This window comes from Triturus cristatus, chromosome 7 (assembly GCF_964204655.1).
Source record: "Triturus cristatus chromosome 7, aTriCri1.1, whole genome shotgun sequence".
In the NCBI taxonomy this organism is placed as follows: Eukaryota; Metazoa; Chordata; class Amphibia; order Caudata; family Salamandridae; genus Triturus; species Triturus cristatus.
Genome location: NC_140590.1, coordinates 8,380,437 through 8,403,225, shown reverse-complemented (window position 1 = coordinate 8,403,225; position 22,789 = coordinate 8,380,437). Strand labels below are relative to the sequence as shown.

Below are 22,789 nucleotides of genomic sequence, written 5' to 3'. Positions count from 1 at the left end.
CCCTTGAAGTGAGTACGCATACCATCTCTTAACAGTATGGTGATATGTTATTTATACAGTTAATTTATGTACTCAGCTCGTTTTCACATTCACTCGCTCTTTGGCTTTTCCCTAGTGACACTGATTGATGTTTCCAGTAACATGACAATTGAAATAGAGAAAGACAAAAAATACTAAGAATAATACAGCAATCCTTTCGGTGGGTATGCATTTCATTTCCCTAGCCCTTGTACATACTTTTGTTGTTCCCCTTTTTCTCTGCACTCAATTTTGATAGGTGTTTTTTTAGTGTTGACATGATGAATGTCATTCGACTGTTAGATTTATTTCTAAGGAATGTTTATAAGTCATGCCTTATGAAGTTCATGTAGGATACTCTAAATGAAACCAAGCATTCAGGTGATGACACTCAAATTATGCCAACGAAACATTATATCCTCCATTATATATTGTCATAGGCCATTTGATTAAATCAACATATATGAACAAAATTATTTGTTACTGTAATTAACTATTGTGATGTAAATTTTATGTTGTGATTGACGTGTAGTAAAATTATGAATTGCTGACCACTCCAATGACTCTATGTTGGTTGATATCTGTAAATAGACGTCCTATTTAGTCTTGATGGAAATTTGAGCCCTATTAAATTTGGTCTCTTTTATGTTTGTTTACTGTATTGTTACAATTGTTTGTGCCTATTTCTCATGTGTGTTATTTATATTATGTATTTTTTATATAAATCTGCTGCAGCCCTGAAGAAGTCCCGAGGTGGAAGAAACGCGTCGGCTGCTTTGGCTGTTTTGGATGTTTTAATGTGTATATGACAAATAAAAATAAAGAAGATTGCTTTGAAAAGAAACATCATGGATATGGACTGATTTAAATTATATTGGACATTTTAAATGGTGCAGCTTGTGCTGTTTTTTCACTTTCACTCCAGGGCTTGGAATAGCACTGTGTTGGCGGGTGCTAATCAAGATTGCACACTCATGGTGAATTGAAAATATCACCATTAGATATGATGGGTTAATCTTAAATCCAGTGCTGTCCTAGATGATCTGAAAAATGCTTTCTTCAGCATCCCCATTGCTGAAGAGAGTAGGGATATTTTTGGCTTCTCTTTAGGAGGCCGAAGTTTCCGGTTCAAGCGCGCACCCCAAGGCTATTGTGAAAGTCCCTCCATCTATAGCCAAGCTCTGAAGTGCCAGCTTGATGCTTTTCCTTTGCCTTCAGGTGCTACCCTTATTCAGTATGTGGATGATTTATTGATTGCTGCTGATTCAGAGGATATTTGGAAGAACGTGACTATTGCACTATAGCGTCACTTGTCTGACCTTCACCATAAGGTTTCACCTTCTAAATTACAATATGCCCCTTCGGCCTACAGGGTGGAACTTGGGGATCTGGGTTTCTCCGGTATTCAGGATCGCCTGTACGGAGCCTCCATCCCTGCCTCTTGCCCGGATATCACCAAGGCAATCTTCCTGGCCTGGCGAGCGGCTCTCCGTCACACCCGATGGACGGGGAGGCTGACCCGTGTCACTCCTCTGTGGCATGGGACGTGGTTGCGGGGGGTCGCGGAGCTGGAGGGCTTTAAATCGTGGGACCTACTTGGCATTTCCCAGCTGGGGGACGTCTGGCGGGGTGGGCGAATGTGTTCCTTTTCAGAGCTGCAGGCGCGCTTCTCCCTCCACTCCTCCCAATTTTATAGATACCTCCAGCTGCGCCACGCCATACGCACCTACACCCCACTGGACGTCCGGCTGCCGGATCACAGCCCCCCGGAGGCTCATGTCATGCTGGGCAATCTGGGGAGGGGGGGCATTTCCAGGATTTACCGATCCCTCGTCAACTGCACCCCTACACCCCCTCGAGGGCCTCAAGGAACGATGGGAGGGTTGTGTGGGTCCCCTGGACGAGGCCGACTGGCGGGATGCCCTTATGGCCCCCGCTTGGTGACGGCCTCCGCCAAACTGAGACTCATCCAAATTTATTACCTACACACTGCTTATCTCACACCAGCCCGCCTACATCGCGCAGGCCTCTCCGGTGACGCGGCCTGCCCCCGTTGCGGCTCCGAGCCGGCCGAATTCCTTCATATGGTGTGGTCTTGCCCGGAACTGGAGGGGTTCTGGAGGGGCATTGAGTCCGAACTTACGGAGGTCCTGGGGTGGGAGGTGCCGCATGAGCCTAGACACTCCCTACTGGGCATCACTGACGGCTTGGATGGCACGCGCCCAGAACAGCTATTTCTCATGACAGCCTTGATGGTGGCCAAACGTGACATTGCAGCGGCGTGGAAGCAACCGCAGCCGCCAAGCATAGCTAAATGGGGCGCCGGGGTGGACTGGTGTGCGGCGCAGGAGCGGACTCTTTACCGGGCACGAGGTTGCCCCAAGAAATACCGGAAAGTTTGGGGGGAAATGGCTGGGCACCATACCTTAGTAGGGTGGTTTGGAGGATGGGGGAGAGTTTCTAGGGGAGGGTGGGAATGTGGTGCACTTTTCACTGTATTACTGTGTGGCGATGGTTTGAAGGGCCCGCCAGTTTCTGTTGTTCTATTACTTAAAACAATAAAAACTTGTTTATCAAAAAAAAAATTACAATATGCCCGCCAAGAGGTTACCTATTTAGGTCATCTCTTGTCGAAGGAGGGAAGGCGACTGACCCCAGAACGTATTCAAGCGATTGCACAAATGTCTGTGCCATTGTAACGCCCTGAACGTCTCAGGATCGTTTAACAGACACGACAATGAGGACGCAACCACTTGTGAAGGGTTAGTTCTTTTAATGAAGGCAAATAAAATACAAAGAACAAACAAAAGTTATAGTCACTGGAATCCTCCAGGCTAAGTACGTTACCAGCCCACAGCACGGATGGTCCTAACCGTCCTCTGCATATACGCCGATCCCGGCGTATGCCAACAGAGGGCAGAAATGAAATGGCCGACAATGCCAATCGGTAGGCTGTGAGGGGCACGAAGAGTGTTGGGGAGAATCGAGGAGTCAGGGAAACACCCAGCCGGGGTCTCTACCTGAAGGGAGCAGCCGCTCAACCTCTTCCTCAGACTGCACCGGGACGCGGAGTCACCTCCTGGTGATGCGTCACCGATACCCCAATCACAAGCAAGAAGACTGAACCGAGAGCAGCCGCTCGATCGATCCTGTGGACTTCCGAGTCTGTAACGCGGCAAACACCTCCTGGTGTGCGTTACAGCTGGCAGTCCCTGTGTCTCTGGTCGGGCTGGGAGTTACGACTCCAACCAGCAAAAGCGCCACTGCGCTTGGACTCAGCCGAGTCAAAAAGCGAAGCTCAATGGTTGACCGGTAGAGCTTCCGGGTCCTTCACAGGTGACGATGGGGCAAGACACGGCCCAGGGAGTAACGACTCGACCTACCTCCGTTCTTGCCTTACTGGAGCACCACTCCGGAACACTGCTCTTCACGAAGCAGGTACGTCGGTGTAAACACAATATCCGACAGCCTTGTACCTCCCGGTTCCTCCCTTTATAGGGCGTGTTTTCCTTGAGTTATGTAACAGCTCTCCTGTTTACATAAGGGCGTGTTTCCCTTGAGTTATGTAACAGCTCTCCTGTTTACATAAGGGCGTGTTTCCCTTGAGTTATGTAACAGCTCTCCTGTTTACATAAGGGCGTGTTTCCCTTGTATGACAGGAATTCTTGACAGCCATCCACACAAAGAGAGGTGCGTGCCTTTCTGGGCATTACCTCTTATTGTAGACAGTGGATTCCAAATTTTTCTTTGTTGGCTAAACCTTTGTTGGCACTCACTTTGAAAGACACACCCCAACCCCTTCCTTGGACTGACAAATGTCAGAAGAGTTTTTCTGATTTACGTGCTGCTCTGTGCTCTGCTCCTGTGTTGGGTACTCCGGATTACAGTAAGCCCTTCACGCTCTATGTCCATGAAAGAGAGGGCTGTGCGTTGTCAGTCTTAACACAACGATTTGGAGACAAGCAGCGGCCATGTGCCTACTTTTCGGCTACATTAGATCCAGTAGCCAAGGCATTGCCTAGTTGTCTTAAAGCTATAGCAGCAGCAGCAATTTCTATTCGTCAGTCTGCTGGAGTGGTGCTAGATAATACTCTCACTGTTATGGTACTACATGCAGTGGATACCTTGCTAAATAGGACGAAAACGCAGCATCTTACAAGTGCTCGCTTGTCTGGGTATGAGCTGACGCTCTTGGCTAGTCATGTGCACATCAAACGATGTAACACTTTAAATCCAGCCACATTGTTACCTCTTCCAGAGGAGAAAGGTATTCAGAAACAACATGATTGTTTTCTCCGTACTGAGGAGGAGACAAAAGGTAGGATTGATTTGAAGGATACACCACTAATGGACCCGGATGGGATCCTATGGGTGGATGGTTCTTGTTTTAAACTCCCTAATGGTGAAACAACTTCAGCTTATGCTGTTACCACCTTGCATACAATCGTGGAGACAGCACGCATCAGACATAATTCAGCTCAGGCGGCTGAACTGATAGCTTTGACCAGAGCGTGTGCGTTATCTAAGGGGAAGAGAGTGAATGTATATACCGAAAGCCAGTATGAGTTTGGTGTGGCACATAGTTTTGGTCGTTTGTGGAAGGAAAGAGGATTCTTTACCTCCCACGGTACTAAAATACAGCATGGTCAGTTGGTAACTGATCTTCTTGAGTCACTTGCTTTGCCTACCCAGATAGCAATCATAAAGTGTAGTGCGCATAAGAGGATTACTGATGATGTTGGTCGTGGGAATGCTTTTGCGGATGAGGTAGCGAAAGAAACAGCCAGAGATGCTATGAGTCGCATGTATGTTGCGGGCCAAGCTAATTGGTTCAAGGAAAAAGGAATGTGTGAGGATACAATAGAAAGTGTGAGATCGATTCAAGGAGAGGCTACAGAGAAAGAGTTGAGTAAGTGGAAAGAGAGTACAGGAATGTTAGACGCGATGGGATGTTGGATAGAATTGTCAGAACATCAGCGTTGGCTGTTACCAGATGCCTATGTACTGCCTGTAGTTGCTATGGCACATGGTCCAGCCCACATCAGTGTGAAAGGAATATGTAAGCTTCTGGCTCCAGTGTGGCTGAACGAAGGGATTCCAAAATGTGCAGATAATTTAGTAAAGCATTGTATCGTTTGCTTGATGCATAATCCAGGAAAGGGAACCCCAACTCCAGCAGGTCATTTTGCTCCCCCAACATATCCTTTTGAGGTGTTGCAAATTGATTATATTCACATGGAACGATGCAACAATCTCAAATATGTTTTGGTGGTGGTGTGTGCCTTCTCCAGAGGGATAGAGGCCTACCCCCTGAAAGACAACACTGCTTTGTCCACTGCCAAAGTTCTTCTGAAAGAGTTCTTCCCTAGGTTTGGTTTGCCACGCATTGTCTGGAGTGACAATGGAAGTGAATTTGTGGGCCAAATTATGAAAAAGGTGTGTGCCGGTCTTGATATCAGGCAGAAATTCCATGCGGCGAACCATCCCCAATCAGCGGGTTTGGTAGAGTGCTATAACGGCACTCTCAAACTTAAGCTTGCAAAGGTACAGGCTAGCACGGGACTTGCCTGGCCCGGTGCTTTACCTTTGGCTCTCCTATCCACTAGAACAGCTGTACATTCTCGTTTGGGACTCAGCCCATACAAGGTTGTTTTTGGGCGCCCGGCTAATGTTTGGGGAGTCCCTCGCCCTAAAAAGTATTCTGACATACAGTATCCAATGCTGATTGACTACTTACATGACCTCACCACTAAATTACGTGTTCTCCACCAACAGGTTCAAACCGCTTTACCAGAGGCCTCCACAGACCCAGGTCATTCTATCCAACCTGGAGACTGGGTCTGTGTGAAAAAATTTCAGAGGACAAGGAATTTGGAGCCTTGTTGGAAGGCGCCTCGACAAGTTCTTCTGGTGACACGTACTGCAGTGAAAGTCGAAGGGAAAAGAACTGGATCCATGGCGTGCACTGCAAGAAGGTGCCCTTGCCCTTGCCTTTTGACCAGTGGGTCCGTAAGGGTGTAGGTGATTTTGAAGGCGAAAGGGTCCCCCGGTTTGTACCTTTCAGTAGCGCACACCTGGATGGAACTCGGTCAGAGAAAGAAGATGATGACGTTTTACAAGAAGCAGTACCGCCACATCTCCGATTGAACACTACAGATCCACAGACACTATTTCAGGACCAAACTGTACTGAACAGAACTCGATATAATTTAAGGCCTAGACTGGTCAAGGACACCTGAGATTTTCATCTCTTTCGTGACATGTATCATCTGTCCAGGTTGCAGGGTCACGGTAGGAGTCTTGGTTCGTGACCTGGATAGTGGCTAGGCCCCCAGGACTTGCAGTGTCATAGGACGGCTAATAATCACAGCCAAGTGAGTAAGGAAGATTGCCGTGAGCAACAATTTTAGAGTATGGATGTCAAAGTGGGAAAGAATAATAAGAAGGAAGAGATGAGAAAAAAATATTGTAAATTAGTGTACAGTCAATGTGGCATAACATTGTGTGTTCTTATGTTTTTTAGTACCTTATTGGCTTGTGTAGGTTGGATTGTTCATGCTATGCAGCACAAATCTGTCCCTACTTCTATTTCCTTGCCTCTTCATTCTACTATCTCCCCACATCAATTACATACGCTTCCCCTACATGAACTAATCAGGAGAACAGAATATTTTAACAATTAATTTGTCCAGTTGTTGCATCAACACCAATTGGTAGTCAACACAATCGACTGTTGGGTGTGTGGACTTATGCCTCATACCACAGACAAAGGGATGCCATATTTAGCCCTTCCATTTTCTTATGAAGGTTCCGCTTGGGCCTATTTTGTGATGTTTTCAAATGCATATCAGAACCAATTTAGACATCAAGTTGGTTCATATGGTAGTGGGCAAGATTTTGGTCATAGTTCTCTGATAAAAGAAATAGTGGCTATGGCTAGAATTGTGGAGAATAGTAGGGTTCCTGTTGATGAGAAACGGGCATACGATGGTTGGAACGTGACTCGTTACGTTACTAGCCTTACAGATAGAGTTAAACAGGGAAAATCTCCACCAATTTGGACTGTGCCTCATCGAGGTAATTTTGGTTTGCAAATGAATGGCCAGACTACTGACACTGGACAAGGAAAGAGTTTTTGTTCCCATACAAACATTTACACATCTCAGATTTCACCACTGTTAGTGCCATCCCAGGGCACGTATTTTGTCTGCCACGATAGAGCCTACACGTGGCTACCGACAAATTTTTCAGGAACGTGCTATATAGCCTTTCTTCTCCCTCCTACATACACTGCTCCTTCGGGACATCACAGAAACAGATATGGCAGAGGGATTATTGATTCTAAAGACACGGCAGGACAAGAGGGAGGTGATTTCCTTAAAGGATTTCTCCCTTTTTGGGGCCCAATGGCCAACAGTAGAAACATGAGACAATTGGTTTGTGTTGTTGAGACTACCATAGATGTCACTGTGGGAGCCATGAGTAATCTCACAGCTGAACTTCAGGCGGATCGTCTCATGACATTGCAGAACCGGATTGCTCTGGATGTTATTCTTGCGGATCGTGGTGGAGTTTGTAAATTGATCGGATCTAGCTGTTGCATTTATATACCTGACGATGCCCCTACGGTATACCAAGCCATCTCCAAATTACATGTGATCTCCGAGTCGATTCATCAGGACGAAGGAGATTGGTCTTTATTGGAATGGTTTTGGGGATTACTGTCCAAATGGGGATGGAAGGTATTAACATTCCTTGGAGTGGTTTTGGCCATCATTTTTTCCTGTTGTCTCTGTATGCAGTGTGACCCCGCCATCTGCGGTCTTTGTGCCACTATGTGTGTCCCAAAGCCTATGTCACGGAAGACGGAGAGCATTAAAATGATGTTGCAGCAACAGCTTGATGACCTCATGGCTATTGACGTCGACTCAGATTAAAATGAGTCTGTGCGTCTTGCCTGAATAATGGCAAAAGGAGGGTCTGAGGTAATTCAGTTTTCCGATCCTGTTCGTATTTAGCCACCATTTTGTGTTCCGCCGCCATTTTGTGTTGCCCTCACTCAGGCAGCACGGTGAACGAGGTGTTGTTTTCCCTCTTCCTACTGCAAAGTGTCAAATAACCTCCTGCCTCTGTTTAAAGCTGGTGTCAGGGTCTGGCCGACTCCACTAATCCTCGTCTGGTTTGACTGATCCCTGTCTCGACTATCTGTTGGTTCGCACCATTCTTTCCTGACTTTATCTTATCCTCTGGCCTTTGCTATTCTTTACTCGTATTCTCTCATTTCACAACTGCCCTCCGGGGCATACAAATGTGTCCTGCCACCTGCAAGTCGAATTATAAACACTACCACTGATTAACTTGTGGGGAAGGGTGACAAACACAGTTGGAAGAGAGGCTTATTTGAGTTACTTAATATCTTGTTTTCACATTCTTCTCATTGGTTAACCCTGTATGCATTGGGAGTGTTCTTTGTGAATATGTGTGTTATAAAAGATTGTGCGCCACGAAGTAAAGTGGCAGTCTCCTAAGAACATACCGAGTGTACTTCTGGGACAACTGTACGTAGCTGCAGCTAATAAACCAAATCTTCTACGCCTAACGGAGTGTCCCGTGTCTCTGTTCGACAAAGCAGGTGAACTCAGGAGATTAAGGCGTACCCTGCGCCGCCAGGCCCCTAAGGTCTCGGTTCTTCACTGTCAGGGGTCCATTGTGTTTGGTGAAGGATGAGAGTTACCTCTCAAGCCCCCAAAGCAAGACATAGTGGACTATGTACTTGGTCTCCGCTCCCGGATGGCTGCGTATATGAAAAAGGCAAACAAAAACCTTGAGGCTAGCCAGGAACTGCAAAAAGCATGACATGACCAAAAGGCTGTACTGACTGTTTATCAGCCAGGACAGAAAGTGTGGGTGTTGGAGCCTGTGACCCCAGCAATTCTCCAGGACAAGTGGAGTGGACCCCACACTATTGTTAAACAGAAAGTGGAGGTTACCTACTTGGTAGACCTTGGAACCCCTAGGAGTCCCTATAGGGTTATCCATGTCAACAGGCTGATGCCATATGTGGACAGGGCTGACATTAGCTTGCTCATGGCAACTGATGAGGGACAGGAGGAAGAGAGTGACCCACTCCCTGGCCTCCTCTCACAGAACCCCGATAATGGGTCAGTTGATGGTGTAGCCTTGGCAGGCAGCCTCACTGCCTAGCAGCAACCTGATTGCAGACAGGTTCTCAATCAGTTCAGACACATGTTTTCACTGACTCCAAGTCAGACTACCTGGTGCACTCATGAAGTGGACACTGGGGACAGTCTGCCTATTAAACATAAGATGTATAGGCAACCTGACCATGTCAGGGACTGTATCAGAACAGAAGTCCAGAAAATGTTGGATCTGGGTGTGATTGAGCCCTCAGATAGCCCTTGGGCTAGTCCAGTGGTCCTTGTGCCAAAACGTCACACTAGTGGTGGAAAAAGAGAGATGAGGTTTTGTGTGGACTACAGAGGCCTCAATGCAGTCACTAGGACTGATGACCAACCAATACCAACGGCAGATGAGCTTAAAGATACTTTGGCCTCAGCCAAGTACCTAAGCACATTTGACTTGACAGCTGGCTACTGGCAGATCAGACTAGCTGATGATGCAAAGCCAAAAACAGCATTTTCTACCCCTAGTGGGCATTATCAATAAGTGGCAATGCCCTTTGGTTTGAAGAATGCACCTGCCACTTTCCAAAGGTTGGTGAATACAGTTCTCACAGGCCTGGAAGCCTTTAGTGCAGCATATCTAGATGATATTGCTGCCTTTAGCTTCACCTGGGAGGATCACTTGGTTCACCTAAGGAATGTTTTGGAGGCTCTGCAAAAAGCAGGCCTCACTATCAAGGCTACTAAGTGCCAGATAGGGCAGAGTCAGGTTGTGTACCTGGGCCACCTTTTAGGTGGAGGCCAGGTTCAACCATTGCAGAGCAAGATCCAGACCATAATGGAATGGACTGCTCCAACTACCCAGACTCAGGAGAGAGCCTTCTTAGGCCTGACTGGGTACTATAGGAGATTTGTCAAAGGGTATGGATCAATAGTGACACCCTTGAATGACTTAACTTCTAAGAAAATGCCCAAAAAGGTTCAGTGGACAGCTAGCTGACCTGAAGCAGGCCATGTGTACTGCTCCCATTCTGCAGAGTCCTGACTACTCCAAAAAGTTCATTGTTCAAACTGATGCATCTGAATTGGGGGTTGGGGCTGTACTGTCACAATTGAATGAAGAAGGTCAGGATCAGCCAGTAGCTTTCATACGCAGAAGGCTGACCCCTAGAGAGAAACGTTGGTCAGCCATTGCCTCTTTGCAGCAGCAGCAGTTCTTTGCAGGCTTCCATTGGAATCGACGACGCGACCCGACACCAAAAGACACCTATGCACCTGGCTTTCCTGGGTGAGGTAATTCGAGTACTCCGGTGCTATCGTGGGTGCTAACGGTAGAACTGTCTAAGTCCAAAAGGGTTTGGTCCTAGTTCGATTAGAAGTGTCCCTAATCTTTAAAATAAAAATCCAACCGCGACATTCCCCATAGAAAGTGATAGGAACCCGCGGTTGTGTTTCCACACTGCATACGGCGCCCGTGGGTCCCCTGTGTCACTACCTTGGGTGGTTCCTTGGGGTCCCAGCGATTCTAGAGGCAATAGGCCTAGTGCCTATTTCAGTCGTGGTTCTTATACCACTTTTTTAGTATATGGTTGTTATGATTGCCAGGAGGTTCCGCAGGAGCGTCAGGAATCTGGAGAGAATACCTCAGCCTTCCCCCATGGCCTTCCGACTCTATCAGACTCTAGAGTAACGGGTGGCACACCAGGGGAAAACAGGGAAACAAAACAAGGGAAGGCGGGGATACTTCTAGTAAGGATGAGGGCTCCACGTCTGGGACAGGTGAGGCTGGAGGCAGCTGTAGGAACAGAAGGGTTACTTCAGCCTTTGCAGTCGTGCTGCTTCCCTCATACTCAATTGAAACCCCTTGTCACACATACCATCATGAGGCTAGCTCTATGCGGAGAGTGGAAACATAGGATCGTGCCAAGGTAGAGGATCCTGCACAACAGAAGAATACGTAATTAGAACGAAGTTAACATCCCAACTATAACCCACACATATGTAATGTTCACCACTTACCCCCACTATGCTACGGTAGAATTGAGAGCGTATAGGGTTTAAATCTGCCGCGGGTGTAGGTTCTGCACCTAATCGTGGAGTAATCCGCAAAAGGAATATGAACAGTAGGTAGCCCCCTTAATCGCCCAATAACTGGTAAACATAGATATGTTTATAAATATAGAAACAGAGGCAGCGCAAAGCGCTGTTACCGTAGTTCTGTCGTGGAGATCCTATATTGCCAAGTGGTTCACGCAAGTATCCCAGAGTGTTCTCCAAACACTAGTAGCACAGCGGAGAACCCCCACAATGCCAGGCAAGGAGCACTCTTGTGGAACCCCGCACACAGCGAGGAAGGGACAAGGCCAAAACTATAATGTAGGGGAGGAAACGGACTAAGAAAACCAATAAAGAAACAAAACGAGAAGGGGAAGGGGAGCGAGGCTAAGATTCAAATGCCTCCTTTCTCCTAGATCCAGAGCGTAGGGTCTGAGCTCTGCTCGGCTGGATGTAAGCGCCGAGATCCCGGGTGGAACACCCGGTGGAAGGAGCCTTCGAAGGAGCCCCGAACTCTACGTCGATAAGAATCTCCCGTTGGAGTGGGGAGATTCCAGGAATGTATCCCACAGAAGAAGTGGACTAAAAGTCCTGCGGGAGTGTACACCAGCGTTAGGAAACGCTAGCGAAACGAACTCTTCCTCCGGTGCTGAGAACGCTCAGTGGAACCCGGAAGAAGATTAACCGGAAGTCAGGCACAAGCAAAACGAACGAAAATGGGGCCAAGAGCTAGAACGCTAAGCGCGTTCGTGAGTGTTTACGCTCCTTTTATACTCATACTGTCGCTAGGCAGGGCTACGGGGCATGACAATGGTTTGGTACGCCCCTAGGGCCCAAACGTGTATTTGTGCTTTTACTGATGCTTAAACACTTGTAACTAAAGTACTTCGAACTCCAGTCTCATAAAGAGACTAGAGGGGTGTGTGTTAACCTAAATACATATATTTTAAATATATACCTGGTGTGGTTGTCCTTTCATTTGAGCATTCAAGAGATTATAGACTGGTAAAACAAGCTGCTTTACATTCCTTCAAGACTTAGCCTGAAGGCTGCTCTCCATAGCTACCACTAGGATAGCTTTCATATAAGGTTGTCTTTAACCTATCACCATAAGGGGTTTTTTGGACTGATACAAGGTGCCCACTAGAACTAGTGGATAGCATATATCAGGCCACCTTCTCACATTTTTTGTTGGTTTTATGACTCTGGGCTCCTTACCACTGCTGATCAGTGCTAAAGTGTATATGCTCTCCCTATTGTAAATTGATGTATGGATTAGTGACTCCATGATTGGCTGATTTGGTTTACTGGTCAGACCGTAGTACAGTGCACTAAGTGTGCCAAGGGCATGTAAATCAAATGCTGCTGGTGGGCTTGCAGCACTGGTTGTGCCACCCACAGAAGCAGCCTGTAAAACTGTGTCTCAGGTCTGCCATTGCAGAGCCTGTGTGCAGTCTGGTACTGCCATGTTGACTGGCCAAGTGCACCCACTTGCCAGTCCCTAAACCTTCCCTTTTCTTCATATCAAACACCCCTATGGTAGGCCCAAGGGCAGGGTGCATTGTAAGTATAAGGTAGGACATGCCCCGGTGTGTGTGGCATGGCCTAATAGTGAATTACAGCCATTTTCGTTTTTCACTATTGCAAGGCTACCTGTTCTCCATAGGCTAGAATGAGCAGTTTGATTATTACATCTTATAATCATAACTGACTCAGGGAACTAGGTCGAAATTCGAGTTTAGTATGCCTGAACTCAGAATGATAAAATACATCTTTTAGTGAAGTTGGTTTTGACATTCTGTGTTTGAAAATACCACTTTTAGAAAGTAGTTATTTTCTTGTCTAACCATCCAAGCCTGCCTCTGTTAGGTTGTGTATTCCTTGTCTGGAGTTTGAGTGACGGGCTGGGGGATTTCAGGAGACAGGGTGAGTCAGCACAGGGCTAAGTAGAGAGATCTGCATGTAGATGGGTGGGAGGAGTTGCACCTGGGAAATGAATAGGGCTGTGATTTCCCTCCACAATGCTGGCTCCACCTCCTGTGGTGCGTCTGATGTCCCTGGCCTGCACTGTGAAAGGAAAGAAGGAGTCTTGTCAACAAAGTGCTCCAGGACTGACAAGAACGGGTTTGGACTAGGCAAAGGCCTCTCTGCCTTCAGAGAACAAAGAGAAAATGAGGATAAAAGGGGGGACCCAGACCCCAGAACTTTAGGAAACAAGAAGAAACCTTTGCTGAGGAGAGGAACCAGAGAGACTGAGGAGAGACTATCCCTAAGCTGAAGTGCTGCTTGGGGGATTGGCCTGCAGTGGTTGCCTAACTGCCAAAGAGAGGAGAGAGGAACTTTGTGTGTACTTTCATCAACTTGTGAAGGATCTCCAAGGGCTTGATAAAGAGCTTGCCTCCTCTTAGGGACAACAGATTTCACCCACCAGCTCCCCAAGAGTTCTTTGGAAGTGCCTGCAGTTGTGTTGGGCTTTCTGAGGGACTGCGTGTCGCAAGGAGCTGGAAGCATGACTCAAGAAGAAGAAGTGTGTCGCCGCCGCAGCCACTGTCGATGCATCACTGGGGAAGAGTGTCGCCGCTGTAGCTGTCGCTTCGCATCGCAGAAGCGTCTCGCATCACTGAAGGAGCGCGTCGCCGCTGTAGCCGCTGTCGTCGCATCACTGGAGAAGGGTGTCGCCGCTGCAGCTGTCGCTTCACATCGCAGAAGCATCCCGCATCACCGGAGAAGCATGTCGCCGCCACAGCCACTCTTGTCGCATCACTGAACAAAGGTGTCGCCGCTGCAGCTGTCGCATCTCATCGCCAAAGCGTCTCACGTCACCAGAGAAGCGTGTCGCAGGGCCTGTCGCGGCTCAGAAGAATCGTTGAGTCGCCGCACGGGCATCGGGCATGCACGCATCATGTTGCATCAAGAAGAAGACACCATCTTTGTTTCATTGCACCGGATCTTCATCGCATCACGGCGTTACGGGTCGCACCACCACAGAAGCGCAGTAAGAAACCGACGCATCACCATTCCTGCGTGTAAGGAACCGACGCATCACCTTCCCTGAAATACTTTCGTTGTATAGCGTTACGCATCCCAAGATACATTGAACTCAAAGTGTCGCATTTTAACATCTAAAGAGAACTAAGCTAATTCTACTATTTTAAGTACAGTATTGTGGATTTTTGTCGTTTGTGGTCTTGTGTTAAATCTATATAAAGAATACTTATTTTTAATATACAACTGGTGTGGTGTCCATCTGTAGTGTTGTCACTGGGTAACTGTATGTGTTCACAAATGCTTTACACACTGCCTCTGAGATAAGCCTGTCTGCTTGTGCCAAGCTACCATGGGGGTGAGCAGGGGTTAGTTGAGGAGTGTACCCCCTTACCCTGACTAGACACAAGGGTCCCCATTTGGTCAAAGGTACCTACCTCTGCCAACTAGAGACCCCCAAATCTAACAGGAAGGTTTTGAAAATTTGTATATTCTGAACATAGCAACATGGCAACAAAGCAGCATGTAACCCAACTGCTACCATTTTTGCATCAACCCAGCAAACTATAATTAAATGGCGTCATCGGTTGAGACTCTTTGAAAATTTCCTGGTTGCCATACACGCAGTGAAGTTTGATTCTGAACGTGAAAGTAGCCATTTTTCTTGGTTGTATTGGGTTCATTGCACTACAGGTTTTTGACTGCCTAGTAACTCCCCTGCCTCCTGTTATCCCTTTCATTAGCCCTTTCCAGTCTGGGTTCTGCTCCCTGAGAGTGGCCTCCACTAAGGCTCATTGTGCAGCCTTATCCCTCACCCCTTCGGGAATGCCGGCGAACCAAGGGGCATTGTAGTCAGCGCAGCCCATAAATTACAGAGCTTGCGCGGTGCACGTGTTACTTTTGTCCCACCTGACATGGAGGCTGCGTTTCTGCTGCTGGTGTCTGTGCAGACCGTCACTTATTCTACTGACACCTGAGAAGAGGGTCTGCCACAAAGCCTTGGCTCTGCTTGCCTAGACTTATTTCCCAAGTGTGCCTTGCAGTAGGCAGCATGCAGCACTTCAGCAGTGAGGCATCCATGGAGGCAGGAATGCTGCCCAGGTAAAGGCATGGATCTGTCAACCTGCAGTGAAGGAGCAGTGCTTGTGGCTGCAGAGGGCTGTCAGAAGCAGCTGGGACCCCCAACTGTCCTTTCAGTAATATTTGAATTCTATGTCAGGACAGGAGGCTCCGATTATGCTTTCTCATTTCTTTATTAGAAATGCTCAGCAGCCAATCAGAAAACAGTAGATAACGAAAAAACTACAGTACCCATAAACACTAGGGTATCACGTGGCTAACCATAGAGACCCATACTATAAAAGGTCCTGAGGAAAGTATCATATCCTCTTTCTTTGCTGCTCCGCAGCCAGTTAAGTGCTTATATTTACTTATTTGTTCCTACATGGTGCTGTTGTTATTTCTACTGTTAGCGCTCGCGCAGCGTGCTTTGTTAGCGACTTGTGCTTGCCTTTTGTTGTAATTCCGCATTGCTGGTTGCTGTGGTTACGAGCCACGATGCGGTTTCGAGGCGGCGCTTTGTTTCTCACATTCCAATCGATGGTAAACCTGCGGGTGAACATCCTCTGATTACCAAATTGCTTAGGGGTATTCGTCTTTCGAAACCTCCTAGTCCCAAGTACGCGTCTTTATGGGATGTTTCTGTTGTTTTGCGATTTCTGGAATCATGGCCTTCCAACTCTTTACTTTCTCGTAAACAACTGTCGGCTAAGTTGACCATGTTGCTTTGTCTTGTTTCTTGCAAACGAATTTCGGATGTACGTGCTTTGGATCTGGCGGGTCGCAGTTTTACACCTGAGGGTGTCACTTTTCGCCTTTCCAGACGTACCAAGACTAATATTTCTGAAATTACCTATCCGTCTTTTCCCAATCATCCCAACCTTTATGTTGTTCAATGTGTCAAGGATTATGAGGTATGTACTGCCCCTTTACGTTCAGATATGCATGGTCAATTACTAATCTCTTTGCAGAAGCCCTTTCGTCCTGTTACCTTAGCTACTCTAGCTCGCTGGGTCAGATGGCTCATGTCGGAAGCCGGCATTGATGTCTCTATTTTTGGTGCTCATTCGGCACTTGGAGCCATGGCTTCTAAGGCTTTTTCCATGGGTGTTACTTTGTTTGACATCATGAAGGCCGCGGATTGGTCTTCTGACTCAGTGTTTAAAACTTACTATTTTAAACCTATTGATCATATTGCTTCTGTAGTGGTGGATCAGCTTTGAACAAGCATAATCGGAGCCTCCTGTCCTGACATAGAATTCAAAATTTGCGAACATACGTGACAAGAATTTTAAATTCTATTAAGGACAAGGAGGCGAGGATTATCCCACCCGTGATTATCTTTTGCACATGTTCTGCACTTATATTGTGTTTTTCTGCATATGATTATTGTTTAATGCAATGTACCTTTTCTCTACCCCCCCTCTATTTCTGACTTCATTCCATTTACTGGATGTGTATTACGGCTGTATGTCTCTTTTCAGGTTCCGATCCTAAGTAGCGGCTGCTGCTCCTTCTGGTTCATCCGATTTGAAGCTTTCCTGTCTCCATGAATATTCGGCTGCAGAATCCTGTTTGGTTCGAAGTGGACTTCTACTGTATCCCTGCTGTTCTTTGTTTTCTGGGACTTACTGCTTTGACTTGAACTGTTACTCACCAAAGAAAGAGGATATGATACTTTCCTCAGGACCTTTTATAGTATGGGTCTCTATGGTTAGCCACGTGATACCCTAGTGTTTATGGGTACTGTAGTTTTTTCGTTATCTACTGTTTTCTGATTGGCTGCTGAGCATTTCTAATAAAGAAATGAGAAAGCATAATCCTCGCCTCCTTGTCCTTAATAGAATTGAAAATTCTTGTCACGTATGTTCGCAAATTTTGAAATGTAAACAGGCCTTTGACATCGCATGGGCACCTAAGAAGTTTCATGAAAATTTTAAGGCTTACTCTAGACCACGAAATTGAACACAAAAAATAGACACTTGTCTGAAAATAATCTCATTGCATGTCCAGAAATGCCTTGGTCTGCATAAATGAAAGTGTCACACATAAACATACAAGGGTCACGTATGCAGACGCTTGCAAATGTCACGCATGCGCACACGGAGTTTGCCAGCAGTGGCTCTTTCAAGTGTGCTGCTTTGTCCGTCTTTTGTTTCCACTCTCAGTACCAAGACGTAGTTTTCAGTCTGTGCTCAATGAGTCCGTTCTTTGTTTCAACGCTCCGTGCACGGGGTCACGCACTGCATTGTGGTTCCAGCACACCTGACCTTGCCGGCTCCTGCTCACATGGACCGTACCGTGCAGCCAAACTGCGGGGAGGGGTGAGCCGCGAGACCAGCCACTGGATTCAATCAGAGGCGCGCTGGAGGCAGTTTGACCAATGGGAGAGCGGGAGGAGTTAGACTGCTCCCTGTGGAACTAGCCTTTTTGAAGCACACTATCCAATAACAAGCAAGACCGGTATAATGGAAGGAATGGAGCGACCAATGATCAATTAAGTAAAAAAGGGCGTCAGTGTCCAGGGAAACGGAATAGGAGTGGCAGTTAAATGAACCAACGGGATTCCGTAACCATGACTGTCCTCCCCAGGGCAGCCAATAGTGGTGTAGCAGGGGCGGGACTCGCAGGTGCAGGGTTCGGGTGTCCCTGACGGTGCGTGAGTCTCTGTAGCAGCCGGATCTTCGACCTTCCGAGCCCCGGTGAGTGTGTGGGGAGGGCCGGGCGAGGGAGAGACGGGGCTCCCGGCACCCCTGCAGCGGAGGGGCAGAGCCATGAGTCTGGAGATTGGCAATGAACCGGGAGGGGGGGCTGGAGAGGGGCAGTGAAGGAGGGGCCTTGAGAGTGGCAGTGGGGGCTGGAGAGTGACAGTGATTGGGGGGGCTGGAGAGTGGCAGTGATTGGGGGGGGGCTGGAGAGTGACAGTGGAGGACGGGGCCTTGAGAGTGACAGTGATTGGGGGCCTGGTGAGTGACAGTGATTGGGGGCTGGAGAGTGACAGTGATGGAGGGGCCTGGAGAGTGACAGTGATTGGGGGCCTGGAGAGTGACAGCGATTGGGGGCCTGGTGAGTGACAGTGATTGGGGGCTGGAGAGTGACAGTGATGGAGGGGCCTGGAGAGTGACAGTGATTGGGGGCCTGGAGAGTGACAGCGATTGGGGGCCTGGAGAGTGACAGCGATTGGGGGCCTGGAGAGTGACAGTGATTGGGTGCTGGAGAGTGACAGTGATGGAGGGGCCTGGAGAGTGGCAGTGGGGGCTGGAGAGGTGCAGTGGAGGGGGGGGGCTGGAGAGTGACAGTGATGGAGGGGCCTGGAGAGTGACAGTGATGGAGGGGCCATGAGAGTGACAGTGATGGGAGGGACCATGAGAGTGACAGTGATGGGAGGGACCATGAGAGTGACAGTGATTGGGGGCCTGGAGAGTGACTGTGATGGAGGGGCCTGGAGAGTGACTGTGATGGAGGGGCCTGGAGAGTGACTGTGATGGAGGGGCCTGGAGAGTGACTGTGATGGAGGGGCCTGGAGAGTGACTGTGATGGAGGGGCCTGGAGAGTGACAGTTATGGAGGGGCCTGGAGAGTGACTGTGATGGAGCCTGGAGAGTGACTGTGATTGGGGGCCTGGAGAGTGACTGTGATGGAGGGGCCTGGAGAGTGACTGTGATGGAGGGGCCTGGAGAGTGACTGTGATGGAGGGGCCTGGAGAGTGACAGTGATGGAGGGGCCTGGAGAGTGACAGTTATGGAGGGGCCTGGAGAGTGACTGTGATGGAGCCTGGAGAGTGACTGTGATGGAGGGGCCTGGAGAGTGACAGTGATGGAGGGGCCTGGAGAGTGACAGTTATGGAGGGGCCTGGAGAGTGACTGTGATGGAGGGGCCTGGAGAGTGACTGTGATGGAGGGGCCTGGAGAGTGACTGTGATGGAGGGGCCTGGAGAGTGACAGTGATGGAGGGGCCTGGAGAGTGACAGTGATGGAGGGGCTTGGAGAGTGATAGTGATGGAGGGGCTTGGAGAGTGACAGTGATGGAGGGGCTTGGAGAGTGACAGTGATGGAGGGGCCTGGAAAGGGACAGTGATGGGACGGGTCTGGAAAGTGACAGTGATGGGACGGGTCTGGAAAGTGACAGTGATGGGAGGGGTCTGGAGAGGAGCAGTGAGGGGGGGGGGGCTAATGAGGGGCAGTGAGGGGGCGGTTAATGAGGGGCAGTGATCGAGGGGCTGGAGAGTGGCAGTGGAGGGGAGGCTGGAAATTGGCAGCCACGGTGGGGGGCATGGACAGTGGCAGTGAAGGGGTTCACTAAGAGGCCCAGAAAGGGACGGGAGGCCCCAATGTCCTTCTATAGTCCATGCTGCTGTGTGGGGTCTCCACCCCCTAGAAGGGGGAGGGGGGTTGTTGAATACCCCAGTCTCTAGGGTGATGGAAGGGGGTCTTCACTGTGCAGCCAGCCTCTGAGACAAGGCAGAACTCGTGTACACATCCATGACAGTCACGTCCCTTCTTCTATCCATCATATTTTTCTTGATTTAGAACAACAGCACAAATGCCAATATCTTTTCATAGAATCATTCACTAATATGATTAGGGCTCCCGGTTTTATGGTATTTATTTTTTTAACATGTCCGTCTGTATTTATCCGTATTTAATTTTTGGTCATTTTATCTGTATTTATCCACATTTATTTTTGATGCAAGAAAGAAAAACGCTAAAGCTTGTATTTTTCCACATATATTTAAATTGACATGCACACTTGCACTAGGCTGGTATAGCTGTTTTATTTAAATAGGAGCCTATGCTTAGTGCACTTTACATATTGGGAGCCAATTTCTTCCCTGTCCTCTAAGAAAAGATACGTATATTCGTGATTTTGATTAGGTCCCATTTGCGCAGATGTCTTGCAAAATGTCAACACATTACTGCCTCTTTTACTCACATTTAATCGGCCATCACAGAGTGTCTGCTTGAAGAATATCAGGTCATTCTCAGTGTGCACTAGAAGACGACCTACCCCACAAGGCATGGTAAATCGCATCTTCATCTGTACAGAATAGTGCTTTGATATGGACATTATGGGGAAAATGTAGAGCACAGGTGGTGCAACAGTCATTTCTGTTTTTGAAGAAAAAATCAGAATACATTTAATAAAGAAGCAGATGTGAATGTGTGCAGCTTAGCAATTAATGCACAAGTGTATGCACCGTCTGTAAGGCACAGACTAGCGCAAGAATCGAGGAGAGGCACCTAAGCGGCCATTGAGTATTGCCAACCAATGTGCTGGCGAAAAAAAAACCACGGAGTAATAAAAAGCAGCCTTACTTGCCAGTGTCCGATTTCTGAGCGCTGTTGTTCTCTTCCTTGTTTTACACAAGTGCTGGAAGGGAAGGAGAGTGGAGGGGAAGGGTGGAGCGAGGGCAGAGGGCTGAAGCGAGGAAAGGCACCAGAGAGGCCATTGTTATCAAGCCACGCACTTTACTTGTTGAACCACAAGCCCAGTTTGTCATATACAGACAAGACCCCCACGACAGTGCGCATGCCTTGTCTGTGTACTAAACTAAAAAAAAATGGTTAAAAATAAGACAAAGGGTGAAGTTCTTCTGAACCCTAAAAGCTTTATGCTAATAGTTGTTGGAGGCATTTCTGCCCCCTGCCTTGCCACATCAACCTCCTTCACCGTCCCATACAACACAAAGCAAAATGTTGTGGAGCTGCAGCCGATGTCCTGGGGTGTTTTCACACCTCTTAATGGACATTGGCTGCTTGCACTGCCCCAACAATTATCTAGCCTGAACTACTGCTGTGAGAGGTGCTGGAGTGTCTCTGCACACACGGCGCTCCCAGTCCCCCGTCTCTGGAGCAGTTTCAGGGCAGCAGTTTCCCGTTTATTTTGGCTGCCCCTGTGCACCTCTGACTAGGATTTTTACAGAGGAGCATTTGTTTTGTAAGTATTTTTACGTATAAATACAGGCAAAAAACTAAAAGTTTTCCGTTTGTATTTATCTGTAAAAATCAGTTTAAACGGAAAACCGGGAGCCTTAGTTATGATTAAGGCTCCCGGTTTTCCGTTTAAACGGATTTTTACATATAAATACAGATGCAAAACCTTTTGGTTTTTGTCTGTATTTATATATAGAAACGGGAAAATACGTACAAAACAGATGCTCCTGCCGCCTCTGTGCTCCTCTATAAAATCTGAGTGAGAGGTGCACAGGGGCTGCTGAAAAATCTTAAACTGCTGCCCTCAATCTGCCACTCCGAAGAGGGGTGAACAAGTGCAGCTGGGAGCGCCGTGTCTACAGAGACCCTCCAGGACCCCTCACAGCGGAGGTCAGGCAAGGTGTAAATTGTAGGAGCAATGCAAGCAGCCGATGTCCATTAAGAGGTGTGAAAACACCCCAGGACATCGGCTGCAGCTCCGCAACATTGATTGGCATGTGATGGCAACGAAATCCAGCGGGTATAATAGATAGGTGGTTCCATTCCAGGATTTCCGGGCCATAATTATTGGATATTGCTCTTGTCTCCATAGGCCCTAGGTGCTAGCAGGGCCGGCTTTAGGGCGGTGCGACCGGTGCCACCGCACCGGGTGCTGGCTTCCTGGTGGCGCCGCGTTTGAAAGTTTATTAAGCTTTTGAAGCACCTGTTGCAGCGTTTCTTTCCGCCTGCAAATACCAGGCCTCACATAAATGTCAAGAAAACTTGTGTGATTAATTATCTTCCTGGAGAGAGATCAGCGTTTTGTATAGTTGAGGTTTTGACTTAGGTGAAGTTAGTGCAGAGGGTGAATATGCCTGCTGCAAAGAACTTGTATCAAGTAGATTACAGAGTGCCTATGATGTAAACAGGTAGGATAGGATAGCCGTTTATTAAGGATAGCCATTTATTAAGCGCGAACGAATGCCGAAGCGTCTTGGCGCTCGGCATTCGTTGGTCTGCTTGGTCAGCAGATTACTGCTTTCAAAAGAGACATCCTTTTTGTTACTTGCAATTTATAACTTAAAGTCCTAATGTACAACAGTGAGCTATTAACTTTCATCCCAGAACTGCATACACACTGCAAAGTATACATTATTAGAACATTGATTAATGTTGCAAAAAGGGTTAATTTGGCTAGAAATCGATTCTTATTATTAAAGAAAACTCCCAACTATGCTGTTTCTTTTTCGACTCTGCGTTTGTGCTTCTCCACACCAAGCACTCTTAAACTATACTGCCTATCAGTATGGGTGACATGTGACTCCTACACTTTCAGTCCTTTGGTGGAGAAGTGTGGCTCAATGGTTAGAGCGGCAGACCCTGATGCAGAGGTCTGGCCCGGGACCAGGGTTCAATTCCCCGCCTCGGCGTGTCTTGGGCTCAAAATTCCACGGACCTGACAATTCTTGCCTCGGTGCCTATTCCAATAATGGAGTCCCCCTCTGCAACTCTGGGCAATAGCTTGCTTAATCTCCACAACGGCCCCCACAACGCTAAGGATGCCTGGCCTCCACCTTGGGGGTGCCCAGGAGTGGACACCTCACAGGGAAAGCCAGGA

The 22,789-nt window shown here is 47.9% G+C and overlaps 1 protein-coding gene across 1 annotated transcript in view; it reads left to right on the top strand.

Annotated features, from left to right (window-relative positions):
* Positions 1 to 17,492: 17,492 nt before the first annotated feature.
* Positions 17,493 to 22,789, top strand: part of TOMM40 (translocase of outer mitochondrial membrane 40) — a 306,671-nt gene continuing 301,374 nt past the window's right edge. Inside the window, exon 1 of the mRNA XM_085615475.1 lies at positions 17,493 to 17,962. The gene's annotated coding sequence lies outside the window, so the exon portion shown is untranslated. The remainder of the gene's footprint in view (positions 17,963 to 22,789) is intronic.